This window comes from Triticum aestivum, unplaced genomic scaffold, assembly GCF_018294505.1.
Source record: "Triticum aestivum cultivar Chinese Spring unplaced genomic scaffold, IWGSC CS RefSeq v2.1 scaffold34088, whole genome shotgun sequence".
In the NCBI taxonomy this organism is placed as follows: domain Eukaryota; kingdom Viridiplantae; phylum Streptophyta; class Magnoliopsida; order Poales; family Poaceae; genus Triticum; species Triticum aestivum.
In genome coordinates this window covers 3,623-14,275 of record NW_025225655.1, presented here as the reverse complement: position 1 = coordinate 14,275, position 10,653 = coordinate 3,623, and the positions used below count along the sequence as shown (strand labels likewise).

The 10,653-nt window shown below is 34.4% G+C and overlaps 1 pseudogene; it reads left to right on the top strand.

Moving 5' to 3' along the window:
• Positions 1–6,404: 6,404 nt before the first annotated feature.
• On the top strand, positions 6,405–10,401 carry LOC123172308 ((S)-beta-macrocarpene synthase-like; annotated as a pseudogene).
• The last annotated feature ends 252 nt before the right edge of the window (positions 10,402–10,653 follow it).

Below are 10,653 nucleotides of genomic sequence, written 5' to 3'. Positions count from 1 at the left end.
ACCCTTCAAGCAGTTCCGGCCAGTTTAGCTATTGTTTCTTTTTCTTATTTGTTTTTCCTGTTCTTAAATTTCGTGAAATTTTTCCCAAAATCGGTCAAGTTTTTTCTGAAATGATGATTTTTTTTCAATTTTGTGGACTTTTCACAGAATTGCTGTACTTTTTTAAATCGATGAACTTTTTTCAAATTCAATGAATATTTTTCAAATTCGACGTTTTTTGAAAATCATTGAAACTTTTTTAGAGTTTATGAACTTTTTACAAATGTAATGATTTTTTATATATCGATGAATTTTATTTCAAAATCAGTGAACTTTTTTTCAAGATCATAGACTATTTTCCAAAATCCAAGGAATTTTTTAATTAACGATTTCTTTTTAGTTTTTTGCGGTTTTTTCCTGTGCTTTTTTCTCAAAGATGAACGTGTACATGGGCCAGCCCACTAGAGCCTGCACATCGGCGCTAGGGAGCTTTTGATGGCGCCTGAAGCCCCCAATAGGAGCTACCAGGTGAAATCGCTGATTAAGGAGCACTCTTTATAAAGTTCACTCCCACCTTTGTTTTTTCCCTTGCCGAACCAGACAAAAAAACCGAACCGGGAGCGTGCTTTTTCCCTTGCCGAAATAGGTACGACTGTGCTTCTCGCGGAAGCAAATCAGTGCCTCCACGAGAAGTAAATATGTGCCTCTCACGGCAGAAAAAAAACACTTTTCTTTTCCTTTTCCGATAGACACGACTTTGCCACTCGCGGAAGAAAAAAAGTTTTTTTATTTCCGTTCCTTAAAGCCACGACTGTACCTCTTGCAGAAGGAAAAACAAAAGAAAACATTTTTTTTGTTTCCGAAAGGAATGACTGTGCCTCTCGCAAAAGGAAAGAAAGAAAACCTTTTTTTTCGTTTCCGAGAGGCATGACTGCGCCTCTCGCAGAAGGAAGAAAACATGTTTTTCCCTGCTAATTTTTTTGTCTCCAAAATTTAAGAAAAACTGAGGGAAAACGAAAAACTCAAAAACTCCCGAAAAACCCTCTAAAAAGCCGAAAAGCATGCAGGAAATAAAAAATAAAAATCAGAGGGAACACCGAGAGCGTGACCCGTGGCAGTGGCGGAGAGCGTTCCAAGTGGCGCGTTCTCCGCCCACCCTAGGTGACCCTTGCGGGGGCTCATGAAGGAGTAGTCTCTCGTTGGTTGCTCTCGCTCCCGGGAACAGACTATGTGTCACCCACTATGTGTCCTCCCACAGCTTACCTGCTGGGGTAGGTATTGGGCTAGCGCAGTAACCATGTTCCACCATCATGCAACGCAATTTCGTTTTTTTGCTTTTCATCCATTTTTATTCATATTGTTGTTATTTTTTGATTTACCTTTTTTACTTTATGTATATATATATATATAACTTTTAATTTATATTTCTATTTTTCTTTTCTTTATATTTTAGAATATATTACAAAAGATAACATATTTTTGAAATAAAATTAACCTTACATTTAAAAATGTTAAACATATATAATTGTTTAATGTATACAAAAATATGCAATATCAATATAAAAATAAATATTAATCATGTGAATTGAATATGTGTAATCATGTGTATGAAAATTGTTTCTGACATTTTAAAAATGCTCAAATGAACATGCATTTTAAAAAATGTGTAAAAGTAATTTGTACGTTAAGAAAATATATGTTAAATATATGTAAATCTTCGCAAGTTCCGAATATATATATTTAGTAAAAATATTAGCAAAATTTAAATTTCTTTTCACTAGGAAAAAGTTTCTATCGTTAAAAAATACCCAATGTGTATTTGAAAATGTTTGAAATGTCTTGAACAATTTTTAGATGTATGTAAAAAGAGACAAAAAGAAATTATATTTGAAAAATTTTAATCATTAATTTGAGAAGTGTGAAATCTTACTAACATATACAAAAATGTGTAATGCATATGAAAATGTAGACGTGCGTTGAAAAAAAAGAAGGACAAAAAGGCTAAAATTCAATGAAAACCTGAGAAAATTAGTTTATACTAAAGAAAGAAGTAAAAAAGGAAAAAGTAAGCAAGAAATCCAAGGGAAAAAAGAAACATAAAAAAGTAAAAGAAATAAAACCAGGAAAAGACCAAAAACAAAAAAAGGAAAATTAAAAAGTAGAAAAACCAGCGAAAACCCATAGAAAACTGGTCTTGAAAACTGGAAAAAACCAGAAGAACAGAAAAACAAAAGAAAAAAGGACTCACGCCACTCTACAGTGCTTGGTCGGGCTACTAGCGTCCGCCTTTAGTTTCTTTCTTTTGACTGCTCCATGCACAAGTAGAAGCCGTTTCAGGGCAAGAAGAAGCCATTTTGGTTGGGATAATATGATTGTTGAAGCTCTCGGGTTGCCATTTTTCTTCCAAAACCACTATTACAGGAATTTTAAAAAAATCTGCACTAATTTGAAAACTCTCATAAATTTAAAAATCATTCTAGAAATTTAGCAATCTAACTATTTTGTGAGATTACAAAAATGTTCGTGTATTTAGAACTTAATAGAATAAAAAATATACTTAAAGTTTTAAAAAATGTTCATGGAGTACAAAAAAGTTCATGATTAAAATAAGCAAAGGATTTTCATTCGCAAAAATATAAAGGATTTTTAAAAATGGTAAAAAAAATAAAGTATGTATATTATTTTTTCTAAAAAGTTTTGCAGATTATTAAAAATGTTCTGTAATTTATAAAGTATTTACTGAAACTCAAGAAAGAAAGAGGAAATGAAGGTAAAAAGGTAAAAGAATAAGAAAAGTTATAAGAAGAAAGATGCCACCCACTTCACACTAGAATCTGCGTTTACTTGAAAACTGTATGTTACACAAGAATAGAAAATCACGACATATATGACACTCATTGTGTCAATTTTTTGAGCCTTTGATAAGGGACGACCGTCATGGGCCATGCCTAGTACCGAAGTGCGATGATTTTTTACGTTCGTTCAACACTGCTCAGTTTTGCAATGATTATACATGGTTCCTTTCGTTGATGTTTCTATTTTTTTACATCATTTTTTTAGGGTTTCTCTTTTCTGTACTTCTTTGTACTTATTAGTTTTTATTTTATTTTCTATCATTTCCCTTTCTTTAGAGCATGTTCCAAATTTTAAGTATGTTTATGTTTTTATGGAAAAGAATGCTCACTCATTTAAACAATTCATGAATCTTCAAAAGTGTTCATAAATTTTAGAAATTGTTCAAATTTTGTAGTTCACTTTATTTTGGAAAAAATGTTCATAATTTCTTAAAAATATAAGTTTCTTTCTATTGTTGGTGAGTTTGGCAGTTGGCACCTAAGTCTTATGTCCAAGCCATCTGCATGTGTTGCTGCCCAATAGATAGTATCATCCATGTGAATGTGTGTTTGGTCTTCACATTGCCTTGATCTATGTAGATGCATCCACCATTTTATGTTAGCCATTTTGCCTTGATATGGACGAATCCCGATCACGTGTCATTTGGGCTCACTTCTAGTGTCATTGTCGGCTGATCCTTGGACATCATTGTTTCTACATATTGCTTTTTTACTATTCCTTTTTGCCTCCTCGTCATATGTAAAAGGCTAAATTCCTATCTTGCTATCAAACATCATGGTACCGTCGATGCTGTATCAAAGCTCCACTAACACCACTAAGAACATCATTTTTCTCGATATACCTATTGTTGTGTGTGGTGTGACAAGGATCACCCTACGCTTGCTACTCCTTTTATTGGGACAACATTTGTTTGGTGCCCACGCACAAGACTTTGCAAACTAGTACAAACCAGTTCAAATAAGACTAATCATTACACATGGTCGGCCCGTTAGCGCTTGCGAAATAATTGTCGCATACACATGATGATTTACATGCGTTAAATTAAGAAACCCACTGCCTTAGAAAATGTAGAGATAAGGGATGCATTCATGTAGAGAAAAGATCACAAACTTGGTCCTTACTGAAAGTCCTAGGAGAAGCTCAGGACAAGGACAATACACACACACACACACACACACACACACAGAGAGAGAGAGAGAGAGAGAGAGAGAGAGAGAGAGAGAGAGAGAGAGAGAGAGAGAGAGAGATCCGCGCATGAGCCCATGATGATCGATGAGCCACGAGAAGGATCACCATGTAGATTGCCTTGGGGTCGGCAGTGGGGGTGGGGAGCCATTTTTTGATCTAGTTTTTTTAATAAACACATCCTTGCTTTATAATGATATAATAGAAATGTCAGGATGAAGAATTTGAAATAGGGGCAACATATGCTCCTGGATAAATAGTAATATCATAAATATTTTAAACAAAAAATTGTTTTCTTTCTTTCTACAACATAGATGCTCGTGCCTTTCAACTACGTGCAAGTTTTATGAAGAAATGCTTTATTTGATACTCTAAAAATAACCATCACTCTAAAAAGTCAGTTATGTAAGCTCCATATTTGTTACTCCCTCCGTCCAACAATACAAGAGCATTTTTGACACCAGTGTAGTGTAAAAAATGGTTGAAAATACATGGATGAACCCGGGTACATATGATCTCACTTCGGAAAACACATTCCTAAATGTCAAAAAAAATCTGAAAAGAGTTGCATGCATACACCTACGCGTTCTATGTGCGCATATGAAGTTTTGCGGAAAAACAACTTTTATATTGGCGTGTACAAAAAAGACAAAAAAACTGTCGTCGAATGTTATTTAGAAGCACTGAAATTGTCTTTTTTGCGAAGGCAAAATAAAAACACATTTTATTTGCAAAACTTTGTGCCCGTACACATATTTATGAAGATGTACTCATGAAATTTTATTTTGTAGTTTTTGAAAATTTTAAAACACATTTAAAATGCATTTTTAAAAAGTGGGTTCATATGTACCTAGGTCCAGGTAGTGCCTACTCCAAAAATGCTCTTCTATTATGGGACGGGGAAGTATTTCCCACACATGCCAAAGAAACATTTTTTTATTAAAGTTTTTTTCGAGAAACTGGCAGGAGCGCTGCCTTTCATTTTTATTAAAGTTATGTATGTGCATAAAAAATGTTTTTTTGTATCGATAGTATGACCTGTTTCACCATGGAATCATTAATTTTCTCTTGGGAGAATATCCAACAATCCCTTTTGCCCTGCAGTGAACGATTTTGTTGAAGCTTCCCGGAATCTTGCAGCCCCGGGAGTTCTCTAACTGCTGTGAATTGAAAAAAGAAGCTGGTTGTGGTCTGATAGACCAGCGTCCAAGATCCTAGCTGCTGCAGCAGCCTTCGTCGAAGTTCCATGTTGTCAGATTTTTATTAACCTATTGGGACTGATAGCCGTCGATGGCTCTTAAATTTCTATTTTGTCAGCATTGGCCTGGGGGATATTAGAATCTGGATTCTGGGAATGCAGTATTAGATCCGTCTAGCCGCCTAGCACGGACCTAAATCGTTGGATGCACTCTTAGCTCACGCACAGAATACCTTTTTTTTTAATATTAGAAAACAGTGATGTTATTTTTTTTGCGGGAAGTCATGTTTTTTTTTTTGCGGGAAGTAGATAGAAAAACAGGAACAATGACGGCTACGTACGTTATCATATCATCATAACTTTTGAATATCCATGCATGTGTCATGGACTTCTTTTTGGAGGTATTGAACGTGTCATAGACTTTCGATGATGCCATTTCATATGACTTTGAGAGTTCGTGTTATTGGCAACTCCAAGCAAATAATATGTACTCTCGAGAAAAGCAGAAAATATGTAAAGATGCTCTGAAAATGGTATTTTGTCAACACGTCAATACCAAATCCTAGCTAGTGGAGTTTTAAGAAGGTGATGGACTTCTTTTTCGTAGGGATTGCATGTGTCATGGACTTTTGACCGTGCATGCCAGTTCAAATGATTTTGAAGGTTCGTATTATTGGAACCCCTAGTGGAAAAAAATTGTAAACTCGGTTCAAGTGCACGTCAATGCCAAATCCTAGCCAGTATTGACGGCGAGCACCTTCGTGGTGCCATGGTCTTAGGGCCGAGCAGAAGAAAATGATGTACAAGTGGATATTTAATTATAATCTTGTGAAATTAATGATGTACAACTCTGTTCAGAGCTTAAAATACAGGAAAAGGAAAAAACAGCCGTACTGACATTTTTTTACTGGCAGCTCCAAGTCACCGGCACTTGATAATGCTTCGGTCGTAGTTTCCACCGGCCCTTGATAATGATCCATATGACCGAGTAATATTTTTGGAGTGTGTTTTCTCCATGGCTGCTATGTGGAGTATGTCAGCAGACTTTAATAGTTCGTCTAAGGTTACGGGTTAGAACCGGTTCTCTATATATATGTGCCCTTCTGCATGCATGGCACAAGTACACCTACAATTTGTCTCTGATCTACTTCACCGAGCACGAAGCACTATACATAAGAAGAACTGAATGGCAGCAGCACATGGACATGGAGACAGTGCTGGCCAGGAGCAGATGAGTACTTTTCATCCAAGCCTGTGGGGTGATTTCTTCCTTACTTATCAGGCCCCATCTTCAGCGCTGGTATGTGCGAGCCGGAGATGCCTGATTTATAAAGTTTGTGATTTAACTTAAATCTAAAAACAACTTTTTTGTTTTTATGGGAGTCGAGGCTTTGCGTTTTCTCCTCACAAGAACAAAATCATTGTAGTATTAATATATCAATATTTTATTTGGTGCATATTGTTGTCCATCCTTCTTACAAGATACACATTAGACGTAACCACCATCTATCTTGGCATGTTTTTGTTAATAGGATGGATTAATGTCATATTCTTTGAAATTTTATTAAATTCAAAAATTATGACCCAAACCATGGCTGTTCATAAGATTGGCACTTATACTTGCAGCTACCTCAAATGAAAGAAAGAGCAGGAGTGTTAAGGGAACAAGTAAGGGCGATGATAAAAGATTCAAATGAAATACCAAAAATATTAGATCTTATAATGACACTAGAACGACTTGGTTTGGACTACCATTATGAGAATGAGATCAACCAGCAATTCAATGTTGTTTTCAACTCTGATTACGATGATAATAATCTACACTTGGTTTCACTTCGGTTTTATCTTCTACGAAAAAATGGATATGATGTGCCATCAGGTAAGCGTTATTTATTAATGCTATAGCAAATTAAGATTTGAACATTTTGCTACCGAATTAGAAATCGAAAGGTTTGTTATCAATCAACTTTCAGATGTATTCCAAAAATTTCAAGACAAAAATGGATATTTTGTGAATGTTGATACAACAAATTTGCTAAGCTTATACAATGCGGCATATATGAGGACCCATGGCGAGGAAGTATTAGATGCGGCTATCTCTTTCACCAAAAGATGTCTTCAGTGTGATTTAGAACTGGAATCACCTCATGCAAAGGAAGTGTGTTCTACCCTAGATACACCTCTTTTTAGAAGGGTTGGAATATTAGAAACAAGAAGTTACATATCCAAGTATGAAAAGGATTCTATACGAAATGAAGCCATACTGGAGCTTGCAAAACTGAATTTTAACATTCTACAAATTCATTTCTGTGAGGAGTTAAAAGATGTCACACTGTAAGTTTATTACAATTTCACATATTGAAATTAATGCCGGGAACTCTTCATTTCTTGCAACCATAATAATTTCATATGGTTTATTGTTTTCCTTATGGTAGGTGGTGGAAGGAGCTCTATGGTAAATCCAATTTGAGTTTTGTTAGAGATCGAATAGTAGAAGTGTATTTCTGGATGAATGGGGTATGCTACAAACCTCAATATTCTCATTCGCGAATTATACTGACAAATATCACAGCTTTCATTACCATTATAGACGATATATTTGACACATATGGTAGTACCAAAGAGAGTATGCAACTTCAAGAAGCAATTAAAAGGTCACAACATTCCTTGCATTCTCCATTTTTTTATTTAAGACAACTAATTTCTTTAATTTTAAAAAAAATCTAGCATCAATTTTGAATGTCGTATGTCAATATAGGTGTATATAAACATAAGATTATATGAGTTTAAGCTATTAAGTAGTATGGAATGCCTATGTTGCTGATATGTATATTACATAGGTACATGACTCCTTTCAGCAGGCATAATAACTAGGCATGGTATTCCAGGTTGCCATATTGTTTCTTGAATCATTGTAAATGATATTGTTTAATAAAATATGGCTCGTGTTAAATAAGCTCATGGTCATGAAACATCATCTCATCAAATTACTGGCTCCCAAGAAATGAAACAACTAAAAATACTAGACACAATAGCATTTGAATGGAAATGAAGAATTGCTTAGGCCTACATTTCAAGATTTTTTTCCATCACAGCTACTATATTTCTTGACCATACATAATATCATAGCAAATTGCAGGTGGGATGAAAGTGCAGTAGCTCTGCTTCCAGAGTACATGAAGAATTTCTACCTGTATTTACTAGAGACATTTGCTTCCTTCGAGGCGGAGTTAGGAGTTGACAAGACCTACCGTGTGTTTTACCTAAAAGAAACGGCAAGTACTCTATTTTATTTCAGCAAACTAGCTCATTGTAAATAATTACACAATTAGAAATGAAATGTCTGTCCTCCTATAAGTATATTATGATTGTGTATTGCCAAAATAGAACCACAACGGTCTAGATGTATATATGTTATGTTTTAATATCTTATTTTGATACAATCAAGTTGATGACATAATGTAAAAATGTGAATATATTTTCATATAAATAATTAAATAGTATGTAAACATTTTCACTAAATAAAATAAGGTAAGGTAAAATGGGCATGTTTGGTATGAGACAAAAATTGTATGCTTCATAGTTCTCAAGGTTGGACCACAATCATTCACCATTTATTCCTTTCATTTCTAGTCATTTATTCAGAAATGGTATTTTTATTGGTCAATGAATTATTTAATATTGTTCACTCAAAACACAGAGACCTTCTAGGTGCATAAAATTGATGAAGTTCTTTTCCCTTTAAATGGAACTTATCCTGCAGGATACACCATATCATGTGAACTAATTGATTTTTATTGCAAGTAATCTAGCTTAAATAGTCGGTACTTCTAAGAAACTATAGAACCATCTACTAATATTGTTTTTATATATACACAGCTGAAGCAATTAGTTCAAGCATACGCCGATGAACTAAAATGGCGTGATGAACATTATGTGCCAAAAACAATGAGCGAACATCTTAAAGTTTCATCTACAAGCATTGGACCCTACCTGCTAGCTTGTGCTGCATATGTTGGAATGGATGAGATAACATCAGAGGAGACTTTCAAGTGGGTTCTAGAAAGTCCACAACTAATCAAGTGTTTGGGTATATTTGTCCGTCTCTCAAATGATATAGTGTCAACCAAGGTATTTCTCTATACTTACACAAGTGGACATGTGAATATTAATTTGGCATCTTGGAAAAAATGATGAATTTGCATGTAAAGAACTATGTTATGTATGTTTAGAACAAAAAGGAATACAAACATCAAAGGAGGCACAATTACGCTGATAATAGTAACTACTCCCTCCGTTCCTAAATATAAGGAGGCACAATTAGTTTTCAAAATTTCAAATGTCGAATATGTTTGACCAAATTTACAACAAAATATATAAATATTAAAAATACTAAATATATAAAATATAATTCATGATGAATCTAGTGATAATGATTTGGTATTCTAGATATTGATATTTTTGTCTATAAACTTGGTCAAAGATAGATAAGTTTGACTTTTTGAAAAATATATAATTCATGATGAACCTTATATTTAGGAACGGAGGGAGTATAATATTACCTTCACATTTGATTTGGTGCTAGATTAAAGAAGCGAGCCCGAACCTGTCACATAGAAGAAGTAATTTGCAAATGTTATATTATTTGACACTTTGTAACAATAAGGATAAATTTGCGCACACATATATAGCTAGCATGTATGTTCTTCAAGGTACAAGTTTATTGTGACGCAAACAGTACACATGAATCACTTCAACCTTGATAATGCATGCATGTTAATTATACACATAGATTCGCCGGCTATGACATGATTCCAAACATATCACTAACGATCAGAACCATAAATGAAGTTATGAAGATTAAAGAAATGATATTCCCTTACAACCATATTTTGCAGCGTGAGCAAATAGGGGACCACTGCGGCTCTACCATCCAATGTTACATGAAGGAGCATGGGACAACAATGCATGATGCTTGCCAGTAGATAAAAGAACTTGCTGAAGATTCATGGAAGGATATGTTACAACATTCTTTTGCTACAACAAATCAACCAATGGTTGTGCCACGAACAATACTTAATCTTGCTAAGACTGCGGGTAATATGTACAAACATAATGATGCGTACACTACTTCAGACACAATCAAAGATGCGATAAGGCTGATCTTTGTGGAGCCGATATAATAAATGTATGAAGATTGTGCATTTGCGATAATTTTTTTTTTCAAATCAGGTTCTGAAAAATGTTGACTAGTAGTTATCAACTGAGTTTACTACAATGTAATGATGTATCATTATCCTCTATTGAATAAATAAATGTATTGTGGTTGCCGTATGGTATTAGCTTGTACAGTGTTTGCTTTCATGTATTAATTGTTGAAAACAAATTTTTTTCTTGACATCATGGTGAGCCATGTGAGCAATCCAGAAAGCATG